Source organism: Clinocottus analis, unplaced genomic scaffold, assembly GCF_023055335.1.
Source record: "Clinocottus analis isolate CAN_PGR_092001 unplaced genomic scaffold, fCliAna1.0.p SCAF_14, whole genome shotgun sequence".
NCBI lineage: Eukaryota > Metazoa > Chordata > Actinopteri > Perciformes > Cottidae > Clinocottus > Clinocottus analis.
This window is the reverse complement of record NW_027175865.1, coordinates 5347910-5362431: the sequence shown is the minus strand read 5'-3', so window position 1 is coordinate 5362431 and position 14522 is coordinate 5347910.

Below are 14522 nucleotides of genomic sequence, written 5' to 3'. Positions count from 1 at the left end.
AGGGAATCACTTCAGCTTTACCACTGGGTCCAAACAATGAAATAAAAATCTGAGATGGCCAAAACAACACTGGTGTTCTCTTTCATAATCTCGATGTTTGGCCTTGTTGCATTAGACTTTCTAGTTGCGTTAGACTTTCTAGTTGTCCGTCGTTTTGACCGACATAGTTGGTATTTACATTTTCTTCCGGAACAATCTAATACACCTTTAGGCAAATTCAGAAAATATTGTTGCTTGCAGTCTGTTGTGTGTGCTGTAAAAGAAAAAACTAAAAACACCAGCCCTAACTCGGTGAATGGAAAACTAAGTGGATCGGACGGAGCAACGAGGGCTGAATCGAATGTTGAATGTTTTTGTGTTCAAAGCTTCTATTAAGGTTTCAAATTATGCTTTGAATGTCTGTTAACAGAAAGAAAAAATAAAGTATCCCTGAAAAGTAGGTCTCGCTCTCATCCTTAGTAAGGAGCAGTGTGTTGCCGTGAGGCGCCCGGAGAGCAACTGCAGGTTCAGTGTCTTGCTCAAGGACACTTTGGGGAGACCAGGGATCGAACTGGCTACCTTGTGGTTTCAGGCGGACCACTCTCCTGCTCTAGCACTCTCCCCATGAGCGACAGCTGTCCCTACAATATGCCTCCCTTTGTGTTTAAGGGGAAAGTTTAAGAGTACACTTTTATGGACTGTGGTAGAAATATTGTTCCAAAAACATGTTGTGAATTTTGGACCTTCAACTTCTTCAATACATTTTGATTTGTCGAGTGAAGCCTGACAAGGCGGCAATGCCTCATTGGCTAGAAACATGTAATTTAATTTGATGTAACTTTATTCAAACAAACCAAATGCACACGGACCATGGATGTATTATCGACAAGCCCTCAGTCCAGCTATACTTTATAAACATTTGTCTTACTTTGCAATTATAAGCATAAAGGTGGACTACAAGTGGGTTGTTTGTTAATAGAAGAGGTACAGCAAAGTGTCGACTGGTTATCATGTGTTTCGCTAGGAATGACTAAAGCAAAGCTAACAAATCCTAATTTAATGAGCAACCCTTTGTGTGCCAAACAGACTGCAGTGGGAGGAGGTGAAGTAATGCTTTCATGTCCATGGCAACTACCCGGGATTGTCCATGTGTTGAAGGGTTCTTCTCTGCGTGTAGGAGGTGACTTTTCAGGGGATCACCTGTGGGGGAGCAGAGCCCATCAGATGATAATACGTGCGTGCTCGAGAACAGGAAATCCCTTTATTGCCATGACAACTCTGTGCACCTGCGTCGGAATGGCGTCAACCATTTCCCTGAGCCTCACAGCAATATGTTGTCTTTTTCTTGTAGAATCCAATGAAAGCTTGCCCTTTAACTGGAATCATGTCACGAGCTTAGTGTCAGGAACAGGATATGACGGGATTACAGTCTTTTTTTGCTCCGATTGTTCCACTTATTGGCAGCGGTGGAATCACCGTGGTGGCCTTTTCCAAGCTCGTCATGCAATCTTAATCAATGACAAACAACTCAGCTTTTCACTTTTAATATCTGAGTTGTCATAATTCTTCATGGGCTAATAATGAAAAAGTCATTTTGATTGTTTATCAATCCCGTAATCTCCTTTTAAGTATTGTATTCCTGATTGGTCTACAATATATGCAATGTGTGAACTTAATGTGAGAGATAAGGGACCGTTGATTTATGGGATTTTACGCCAACTTAGTTTAACTATCCATCAAACCTGCTCTCGTCCTGCTTGCTCACCTTACTTTGTGGACGGTGATCGCAGCGGCTCGGTGCAAATGAAACTGAACCTCTCATCCAACAGCAATACATATGTAATCAGAGACTTTCACTCTCAGATGAGTTGTGGTCCCTGACAATGAAGTCCTAGAGAGTCTACAGGTGGACACGAGCTCTGTAACCTTTGTCCTTAAGTGGATCCCTCTTAATTAGAGTCTCAGTGATGGCCCAACGAGACATCAACTCTTATCCTATTTGTTCATGGAAATGCATACTAATCCCAACAAACCACAGTACAACAGGTTTTCTAAGTTGCCACTGTCAGCAAGAGTTTTAAGGCAATGCTTTTCCTGAAATTGTGTGACCACCACACCACAGATATGGAGTATCTAACATCGGTTGTTTCATTTAGTTGTTAAAGATATGGCTCTTTGTAATTCAGACAAGGTTACTATGTAGGTAAATATGTCTGGAAAACAGGTGAATTTTCAAGTTTACTTCTCAAGTGATGAATTTACAACAAATCTTTGCCATCAAATCTAGTGACAGTTACAACTTTCAAATGTACTGATCGCGATAAAAGAGCGACAAGAAGCCTTACAGACTGTTGATCATCTAATTATTTGTCCTAGCAGTATACAGTCTTGTATTTCTTTTCACATGTATTTATCCAATTGTGCAAATGAACCATTAAAAATGTCAAGGCAATGGGGGAGTTGGATCGAGGGTCTCACAGTAACATCTGGATACTCCCACAAGACCTTCACACTCCGCCTGGTGACTAAAGCCTTATGGCATAGTCAGTAGACTCAACCTTCACACTCACTTGTAGAACCGACACCCTTTACTCCCTCAGACTATCACCGCAAACTCACTGTTCAGGACCCCCTCATTCTGAACAGCAGATAATTGCAAATGTGATCAGCCGATTTCTTATCTTTCACACCCTTCATTTCTACCCCTCACGTCTGACTCACTTGACCTCTTCATGTGTTTCATCGTTCTCTGCGTTTCAAATATGCATGCGTTTATGCGCTCACTCGCCCTCATGAACACATTCGTTCCAGCCGTACACATACAAGACCTGTTTACTTTTTAACCTTCGGTAATCACTGAAGCTCATTGCAAAGTCTGCTCAGGCTGCCAGGGTTTTGAACAGAAAGCAGATGGCTCGAATTGAAGAGGACAATCTCTCAGAGAGCACAGTAAGCATGGGGGTAAACATGGTGGTAAACAAGCGGAGTACAGTAGTGAAATGCTAGATAATAACCGCGGAGTGAGTATGTGATGATTGGCTACTCTGGTTGGAGCTCTTGTGCCTTTTTCTTATTACCTCATCTTGTTTTGTGTTTTGCCCATTTTTTCGACTCCCCCTGCAAGATTTGTGTTGAACATTTTCTTGAATATTAAAATCACTGTTAAACATCCGTCTGTTTTCCCGTGTCCCTCTGCGCTTGTGTCCGTCCCCGTCGCTCTTTTTGCTGGCCTTGTAAAAGTCATGACATAAATCATATCAAGATTCAATGTAGTTGCATAAAACTAGTGCCACAACATGTGCTTTTAGTTGACGCACAACAGCGCATTCAGACTGCAGAGGTGAGCGAGCACATCCGATGCCATTAAAGGGGCCAACAACTTTGGGGTGGGCTCCATAATTTGTATAACACATAGATAACAAAGACCAGGCTCTTCAACGTCCGTCTCCCACACCCTGAATATGCTACCTTTGTTTTCCTGTCATCATTGTGAATGCGTGCGCATGTGTGTAGCGGTGTGTGTGTGTGTCTGGTCCATGCAGTGTGTGGGATAGATGGGCTGCTTTAATGTATTCCACTGCAATTCATATTCATTATGCCACTTTTCCTGCCTGATTATGATTATGAAAGAGGGGCCACGGAGTGACTAACACTTTGTCCCACTATCCATCTCTTTCTCTCCTGTCCTCTCAAGTCTAATGTGACCTCTCTTTTAACCTATCTTTTTGATAGTCTTTCCCATTATCACTTGCTGTCCAGCCTGCTAAACCCAAGCATCTCCCAGAGGGACCCGCCGGTAATGTTGCTGCCACGGGGTCAATAACAGACAAAAAACCTCATAACAAAGAGTGGGCAGCCATGTGGACTGCGTTGATCCGTCCCCTGGTAGACACTTCATATGCATACTCTCTGCTCGTACAGAGTCACACACCAGGACGTGGGATTAGTCAGAAGCGGGGGGAACCACAGTGCCCTCGATGTGGGTGAAGTGGAGAGAGCGGAGGATGGGAGCGGAGCAACAAGGAGGAACGCAAGATTAACCGGTGTTAACCAGAAGAGGGAGGTCGACAGTGCCGAGATCAAAGCAGGAGAGTACAAACGGTTGAACAAAAAGATCAGTAACCATTTCCTCCTGATTAGCATTAGCACATGCGTCGGGCGGTGCAGTGATATAATACTCGGGGCCCATCATAGCCATGTCCACAGTTCGTATTGGACTGCTCTCTTGCACTACCTCTGGGAACCTGCTTTCCCTGAGTCTCATGTGTGATCATTACAAAAATCTATGTTTTCTGCTTCTTCTGTCTACTATACTCGATGAAAGGAATAATTTACTTCCTTGCGGCGAATTAGGATGACAGGAAGTCACCGCTCCGCACCAAGAAACAGTCCTGCAAAAAACTGTGAAACTTCAACTTGTCATTTTTTAAATTTCAGTCTTTGTACGGATTAAACAAACAAGATATAACATGCTAATTAGCGAGCTTTTGAGGTGCTGGTGGATGAATTGTGTCATCCACGTCATAAAGCCATGACTTTTTCCCCGTTTACTGTCTTTACGCTAAGCTATGCTAACCATATTTTGGCTCTAGCCTCATATTTAGAAGACACAGATATGCGAGTGGCATTGATCTTTCTATCTTGTTGCCTTGAACTGTCTTGGCATTTCCTCATATGATTCTTTTCACCAGCACTTCATTGCAAAGTGTCACTCTGCATGAAGTAACACAGGCAGCTGTTGAAGGTCACTCTGCAATATTAGCCACGGTGTAAATGGTCGGTTGAACTGTGAGATGCACTCGCCATTCTCCATCTCTAAGCAGGAAGCATCTGTCATGTGTTGTTCACCCAGATGTTTTTATTTTACACTTTACATAATTTCTTAAAACGATGCCCTTGACTCCTGAAATGATGTTGTGACTTTTGGTTTGACGCATCTCTGAAACTGATTGGTTTAATGCATTCATAATAATCTGACATCAAATTCATATTTTCCGTGGTAATCACATTTTATAGTCGTATATATATGCACAGTTTCAAGTACATTTGCTATGTAATAAATGGTGCGATACCAGATGAATTATGTCCAGCTTTGACACATTGTGGATTGATTTATGGAGACTAGTCTGGGTTTCTTTTTTAACAAGACTCAGACAAGATTTTGCTTAAAGGGAAGATCATCTTGTGCTGCAATAAGTAGAAACTGATTGCTGCCTGAGGGCCTCTCAAAATAATTATTTTGTTCAGAACAGTAAGTTTAAATAAAGCCTGGGGCAGACCAGACCAATAATCCTGGTTAAAATGTTGAGTTGATTATTCTTTTACTACATTATCATATTTTGTATTTTTGGACTGTCTTTAACCTTGTAAGTGAGTTTGTAGTTTTTTTTGTGTAACCCACTTTAACCCACCTTGTGTAACCCAACTTTGTTCTGAGGAACATTTTGTCTACCCGCAGCACAACCATAACAAGTGAGTTCAGTCACCTGCTGCTTACCCCAGAACAGAAAGTTCATCTCAACCTCATCCAGTGGAAATGTTGATCCAGGTTCCTGGAAATCAAGCTGGGAGGCTCGCCGTCGACTGGAATCGATCTTCTGCTCTGGATCTTCTCACTCAGACCTGCGATTTTGATTCGTTTAAACTTAAAATGATAACTCACTTAATTATTCGTAGCAACATGCAAAGTATATGATTAAGAACTCTACATGAGACAAAATGTTTTTTTCTCTTTTAGTAGCATGGTGTATAATAAAAATAAGCTTACAATGGAAACATCAATATATTCCCCTTTGCTTAACGTGACAATAATTTAGTTGCAACAAAGCGTGGAATAACTACTTCTCCCCTTAACATGGCTACTCATGGGTAAAACACCTTTGCAGTGTGTAATAACAGAACTAAAAGCGTAAGGTAAAACTCAATAGATCAATTGTTTACAACTTATTCATTTCTACTTGACCGCGTTTTGCTCAGATGCGTTACATTTGCCTCAAATTGCTTCTTAGAGGACAAATAAAATGGATGAATAAGTGGATTTTAAACTTCCTCTGGTTAATCAAACATTAAAAAATAGATTGGCAATGTTTGCTTGGACCGATGACACAATATTATACATTATACATATACATATATACTGTCATTGAATCTCTTTAAATCCTGCACAAAACAAAAGAAACTGAGTGGAATCGATGCAGACGGGCTGTTCCAGGTAACGAGATCTGAAAAAAAGGATGAATGTACGACAACAATTGTGTGTATCATCTACCGCCCTCATAATCCATCCTATTTACTATTTAGTGTCTCTTTCAAATAGCAGCCAAGCGGATATTAGCTTCAGCCAAGAACAGCACATACGATTGTAGCCCACATCTTCACATCATCTCCCCTAAACCTTCACTCATACGCACTTTGTCTGGGTTTGGCGTCTGGAAATAGCATAAAATTACGCTAGAATCACAAGCCTGCCAACACCCCTCCTGCTTCATGGAGCTTTCCTGCGTCATAGCGAGGGCGGAAATACATCTAGTGATATTCTTAGTCCAATGGGAATGATAAAGACAAGTGAGACCAAAACAACTAAACTTACTCATGTTAAAATTAAATATCTTTCTTCTCACTATTATGTTTTCTTGACAAGCAACCAAATAGTCAATATTGAGTATAGGCTCATATGATGAGGCTCAGACTAACAGTTTTCTTTGAAGAAGGGAAGTTTGTCTAAACTCGGCTAAACTTGGAAAAAAAGTACTTTGTTTAATGAATGGAGGACCAGAGAAGCAAAATGCTAACGCTTGTCAATGAATGTTCAAATATACAATAAAACCAACTAAAAGATCTATAGCTCCATAATTACTCACACTGGTGTGGGCATACAGCAGACACAGTTACACAAATCCTTCTTATGGGATATTAATATTGGCATTTGGAACTTTTAATGAAATATTTCTCAGTAAAGTTAATTATTTTACATGTGTTTAGTTAAAAGGCTACGAAGTAATTGTATGACTTGTATCAATGACCAACAATAAGAGTTGCAAAACCAGCAGCACTTTCTCCTTCTACACAGCACCAACCTGTCTTATCTTTCACTTAAGCAACAGTGAGTTATCATTGACACCTAAAATCACATTTGCAGCGACCTGACATGCACACTTGTTCCAAAAGAGTGCTTTTGCAGCTAATAAGTTGTATAAACGTGTATAAATCATTTACAATAATAAATGTGCACTCATCCAACATGACTGTAGACCTGCATGCCACACGAAATTGTGTGCAGGAAACAATGCAGGATAATAATAATACAATAATATCACTACTGTATTTTCTCTTGAGTGTGGCGGGACATAACATAAAACAATAAAAATAAAGTGTTATGAATTGCTTGAAGATAAAGTCATTGAAAAGGATAAAAAACCTCCCTGTGGAGACCTGCTTGCCGTTCTAATCGTCCCTCTGGAGTTGTAATTGAGTTAACAGCTAAATTGTCCAACGGTGCATCACTGCTTGTTTTGTAATCTAGTGCCATTAACATAATGCCTGCCGAACGGATATTCACTCTCAAAAGGTTACATAATTTAAGAGAAAAGCAGCTTTTGGGGGTTTGTAATACATTCAGTAGAGCATTAGAGCCACGTTTAACGGGATTACTCCCTCATAAATATGCATAAATATATATGAATCACTCCATGAGTGGGATATGGTAGATTTGTCCATTGTCGTGGCTTCTAAAATAACATAGGAAGGAACTGGATGTAGCTGCCTCTGAAATGTTATCAATTCAGCTTTTGAAATGTCACCTTCTGAAACAACCATGCCAACAGAACTTGCAGCTCGTGTCTTTTGTTTGTGAGTCATGCCGATGGAATTTGTGAATGAAAACATACCTTGTGTGCTCTGGACATTAAAAAAAAAAAAAAAAGTATTTCCTTGAATGTGCAAATTAACAAGAGAAACAAGTGGGATGCATAAAGGAGCTGCAGCCTGCTGGAGAGGAGTTTTGGACCGCTGTGCAGGATTGAGTGTTCTGGTGAGGTTAAGACCACTTGTGACAACAGGGAATTGTCATAGGTCAGCGTTGTCCTTTTGCTCTCTTCTTCAGTGAGATTATTCTCCTATATCTCTTATCCATCTGGGTCTGTAGCACCAATGATGTGAGGCGACAGTTGTGAAGGTAAGAGATGGTCAGCAACCCATTATAGCACAATCCTGCAACGTGTAGCAAACGTTTCACTAAAAGGTTTTCAAAACAGCAACTTATAAAGACTTTCAGGCATATTAGCAGACAAGGTCTAAGATTGCTTCTACCTTCATGACGAGTGCATATTCTATATAGGCAATATCAAGTGCTGCCAAAGACAAATACATTTTCAGCTGATGGGCTTTTCCGTCATTGTTTACTGCCATTTGTGCATTTCTTAGGTGTAGTGGCTTCATATTGGCTTCATATTCTATTGTGTTATGTGCGGTACATCATCCCTACTCACTCTGCTCCTTCATTTGTTTAAATGATGAGGTCCCTGCCTGGCTTACATTCTTAAATGAGTGTGAATAAAAGAAAGAAAGGGGTCCTTAAAAGTAACTGTGAATTGATTTAAGTGTTCATCTGAGTCAAACTGTTCCCAGCAGGCTATCGAGCAAAATGTACGTAATGGATTGAGAATTTGAACCGTTTTGTTCAAACGAACCATCCTCCTTTTAGTTAATGGTGTCCTGTGGAGTTGAACTTGGATTTTCTTATCATCAAAAGTGAAGAGATGAGGTGAGATGGGTGTGTGTGAGAGCAAGTATGAACATGCATGAACATGATATGTGCACCAGCTTTGTACCCACACACACCTACACACCTACACACACACACACACACACACACACACACACACACACACACACACACACACACACACACACACACACATCTCTAGCTCAATCTGCTCCCACCAGTGAGTAACTCTTTGCGGCTCTCAGGCTGCTCTCTCCTTCCCCATTTGTTAAAGTTCAGATGGACCGTATGTGAAAAATCTTCGCCTCCTGTTTAACTTATGAATAGCATGATTGTGGTCCTATTTACCAAATACATATTCTATGATAATACATGCACAATCAAAAAAAAAAACCAGAATACACCGCTAACTTCTGACACACAGACTTCAGTTCACACTGACCAAAACATCTGCTTGTTTATCAGCTGATTAGTCATCGCCGTGTCAAAGGTCGGATTTAATCAGACTACCAGACTGTACATATGATGTGGTTATCTAACAAATACAAAAAAGATATTTGACATTTGAAGCAGAGCTTCAGTCTCAGCTGAACAGTTATCATCCCGTACAATCTCAACAGCTCGGGGTTGTCACAGTGTTTACACAGTCTCCCTGACCTTACTCGCACACGGACAGTAACAAGAAAAAGAAATGAATACATCTTGGACTTAATTGCGCTCTATTCTGAAAAGTGGTTTCATAGGGAAAAACAAAAACAAGAGTTGAAAATTGTGACTCAAAATGTCACTTTTCAACTGGAACACGCTTACAGTCCAGTCAAGTGTTGCAAAAGCTGCGTAACATATTTGCTCAAACTGTACATGCACACACATCTCTGCTCACTGCAGCTTGTCAAAAACTGCAAAAAAACTTCAGGAAGAGCCGCTGAGGAGGGATTTCTCTCCCAGAACAACAGCCGTTCAATAGATGTTACGTACAGAACAGACTGATAAAATACATTTATAGACCATCCAAATGACAAAATTATACATCAAAGTAAAATAATACTCTTGATTCATGATATTATTGGTGAACTATAGACCAGGGGGCTCGTAAACCAGCCTCTGTGATTCAAAAATTAAATTGTGAACTTTTGTTGCTTTTCTTATCTATTTATTGCAATAATCACATTTTTCCTGAACAATGTTTTGAAAAACAAAACTGCTATGAAATGACCTGTTAGACACGCTTACCCGGGACAACATGTTTTAATGTTTGCTCGTCATTCTGTTGAGCTGTTTGAATCCATTTTGAGTAAATTAACTATATTTTTTTCAAATAAGTTGATATCACAGGTATAATAAAGTATAACCTTAACACCAACTAGTGAATTTTAATCAATGTAGGTCTGAGGACCAAATGTCAAAGTGAATGTAAGTGATTGACATTGTGTAGTATTTTTTTTATATCACAACCTAAACACAACACTTTCTTTAAAAAGACATTCTGTTGCACATTACAAGTCCATAATCAACATTTCCGGAGATTCGCACTCCCTAAATAACTTTGAATAAAACTGCAATACGTCACTGAAAGTGAAGAGGTGTTTTATTATTTGTAATTTGCCAAATTATTTTAAAATCATGGCACATGTTCAGAACAAAAGTATTCAGAGCCAATGCTTTAAAATATGTGAAAGTGAAAATGCAGTGGGTGTTGATTTGAGTCCTAGTGCGATTAAAACTATTTCAGTTTTAGCAGGGTTTTGTTAGTTTTTTTCATCTCAAGGGGAAACAGAGTCAACAGGAAGAGGTTCTGTGATTTCACGGAGAGGGTGAGAACTTGTTGTGGGCCGACCAAGAATGCGGTTGTGGAAAAGCCACACAAGAGGAATAACTGGGGTAAAAATCACATGGTGGATCAATACGGGTTAAACTTCACTTTAAGCCCCTGTTTGAAATCTGTCTGTCTGTCTGTCTGTCTGTCTGTCTGTCTGTCTGTCTGTCTGTCTGTCTGTCTACAATGTAGTGTGCAGATATGTAAGTGTTTACAGTAATCTCTTTTTTTTTTTAAATCGCTACATATTTTGGGTCAGCAGAAAATGAGAGAAATTTCGGTTCACCACCAATCTGCAGGCTGCAGTAGTTTGAGTCTTCTTCCCTTCTATAGGGCTACCGTCACCAGTCACTTCTGACAGGGACAAATCGACAGCGGAAGCACACATACATAGAAACGTCATGAGGACATCAGACACATTAGCAGGTCAACGCGTTAAGTTTGCACAGTTTCTGCACTGTGGTTCGATCTACCCACTAGCGCTGGACCGTATTTTGTATCGTTGCCTAATTAACCTCCTCCACAATTTTTCACATTATTTCATCAATGTATCATTTAGCCGTGCGGCTAGTTGGACAGAAATAGAGTTGTAAATCTTACTGACGTCAATTGCGCTCAGTTTTCCACTCGCGAACACTCATTGAGACAGAATGTGGGTTTTGCGACAGAAGAAGACATACAGTACACGGCAATCACTCAGATGTGACTCATGTCAGACGCTTTCTTAAAATAGATGTTTATCCCCTTTTAGAAGAGAGAATGTAAAGGTAAACATAGAAATACATAAAGTAATATGCTCACATTCATTCAAACTCCTACCCTACATTTCATACTGTACGGTAGCTATTCACAAATAAAATAAGCCAAACAAGTGGCTCCATTATCCCCATTCAGCTCATGCGAAATCTCTGATCTTACTATTCCCCATTTAGCAGGTAGGGGAAGTGGTATCGGATGGGCAACTTCATAAATTCCCACCTTGTTGAGATCCATTAGGACATCAAAATAGCACTTCTGGAAATAGTGTAAAGTAGAGATACAGGGGAGTGGCCATGCCGGATGATGTATTAATGAAAAGCAACAAGACTGGTGATGGAACATGTCTGGGGGAAATGTGTCGATGTAACCCTCTGCTGGTCCACTAACATAATGTTGTTGGTGTGCTGCAAAACGAGTGTGTCAGTGCGTGAGAAACCTCCACCGCTGAGTCAAAATGACACCAGTTTCAAAACCCCACTCCCATTGCAGCGGCCATACAGCGACTCCATTTGAAGCTGATAATGTTCAATTCATGTTGAACAGTTACAAAACAGTGTTGAGTGTTTTATGATGTTTTTCAGACACTGTGCTCCGCTCTACTAAAAGGCTCCAACCGATAGTCCCCCCACCATACACACTGTTTGTGTCACTGTCAGGCAATTAGCAGCGAATGAAGTGTGGAGGGAGGGGGGGGGCATATTTTGTTGGACGTCTTTTGTCATGGATTTAATTAGCTCATGTAAGTGTTTGTTATAAATCATCAGTTATCTGAAACATTAAGGACATCTGCGTCAGAGAGAAACCTCTGCAAACACAAACAACACACAGAAAGTGCTAAACATCAGACACATCATGGGTTTGTTTCATTTGGGTCACTTAGCATGCCGGCCAGCAGGCGCATTAAGATCAATGATGAATTATGGTATATGCGTTTTCTTTTTTAACTGTGATGATGTGCAATACGGCAAAGCAAACCCCATAGGGATGTGATCCTTAACTTCAAGGTTGCATAACAGTTTTTCTTTTTAAATCTCGAAATGCAAAGTCAGTCATTTTCTTATGTAAGTTTCTGTCCTCGTTGGAGCTTTTAAAAAAATGTTGTAATTATTATTAAACCTGGAATATTATGTTTGCTTGATTGACATCTTTGCTTGGATTTTGTGGCTGCAGGAGCTGCAAATGCGGTGGCAAACTGAGACTGCAAAGAGAAAGCTTAGTATAACATACAATCAATGTCAACATAATGACATGATCTGTTCCGTTGTGCGAGAGACTGCATCAGAGGAAGAAAAGGCCTAAACAAAAGAGAATTACGGCAAAGCAGAAGGAAATGGCTCTCAGCTTTGGGTATCAGCGTCACATTATGCTGACATCAACCTGCCTGTGAGACAAGAAGATCCAAAGCAAAAGGAGAGCGATGCAGGGAGGGAGGGAGAGAGAGAGTAACCGGGAGCGAGCGGAAGTGGTGGGCGAGACAGCATATCATAATGTTGGGTTTGGCCTAGACCGAGAGGAAAGCAGTGATACGAGTAATGGGAGGATGCTTTAGAGGAGGAGGGAGTGACATGCGGAGAGTGAAAACCAAGCGAAGGGAGAGCTGATGATAATTTGGTGTCGGGGGGGGGGGGGGAATCAAAACAAAGAGCACATCAAGGACGAGAGAGCTGCACGCTGGCAGGGAGGTCACTGAGTGTTACAGATGCATTATGCACGGAGATCAATTAAACAAGGCGAGATAGGGAGGGAATGTTATGTGTTGCGGGCGTGAATGTCTCTAAACCCACTCAGGGGTGATGAAAAGACTTCAACACATGGTTTTGATGTTGTCACTTCACATAATATAATGGTTCGAAGCATTTTGTGGTTGATAATAGTGTCACTGCGGAGAGGTAACACTTGTGTCTACCTGCCATTGTCGAAGGAGTCAAGGATTTTGACAATAAACTGCTGATTAAATTAGTGTAATGTGAAACAAGTCTCTCATAATGACATCTCATCAGTCTCATTTGGAGGTGCAGCAAGCAGCTGCTTTGAGCATTTCGTGAACTGAAGAGACAGATATTCCCCTCATGAGTTGGTGGAGACCCAAACAGAGTTAAAACAGGGCTTAAAATTCATGTTAATGCCACTCTATGTCTGCTGGATGTGTAAATATGTAACTTTATAAGTGTCGGTTTCATGTTAATTAACAGCTTGTTGTGCAGCCAAAACATGAGTTTAACTTTTAAATGTGCGAGACAATTAAAATAATAAAAGTTGGAATTCCAACGTATGAATTACATTCTGTAAGTGGTTTGTTATGAGGCACAAAAAAAAAAACAAAAAAAACATCCACATCCACTTGTGCATAATGTTACATTGTTTTAGTCTAAAAATCTAGCACAGCCAAAAATGTCCCTTTGTGGGATTAATAAAGTATCTATCTATCTATCTATCTATCTATCTATCTATCTATCTATCTATCTATCTATCTATCTATCTATCTATCTATCTATCTATCTATCAGAATCAGGCCTTCCAGGTGACAACGTGTCATATAGCTGTGACATCTGCTTTCATAACACCACTGATGCATTACTTCTTCCTGATTAAAAAAACACAATAAAATAGGCTTTCATCCTTCTTTTCGCTCAATGCTGTAACAGTCTGAGTGAATGACAAATGATGAATTAAAAGCTTGTGGGGAGAGACCCATGCCATGACTGTGTTCTCCTGGCATCCCAAAAACACCAGCGCTGCCTCTCCTTCTGTCTCTCCGTCATCCTCTTCACCTGCCAAGCCGCCTCTCTCTGTCACTGCTCTCTCCCAGCTGATTAGGTTTCCAGGCAGGTGGTGAATTCTCAAGGACTTGTATTAGCAGTAGAGTTTCCAATTCCGTCAGGTCTATTGGATCTCTCAGGAAGGAAAAAAGAAACAAAAGGCCCGGTGAGAAATGAAAAAAAAAGTCCCTCAGAAACAGCATTGACTGTCAATATTAAAGTCTGCAGATGATGTGTATGGCATCGCTTGTTTTAATGTGAATTAAGTGCACTGATGTTTCTGCTTGCATGGTATCAGTGAGGCGCTTAACTGTGAAGTACATTACCGAGTAGGTTTAAGGACAAGCTCATCAGTAGTTCTATTTGTAATTGTTTAATCATTGCGCTTTGTTGACATCACTGGAGAAACATGGCGGACTCGGGGGCGAGGTCGTGCTCCCGATAATTGGAAGCACCACTGAATTGAGAACAAATATAAGCAATAAAA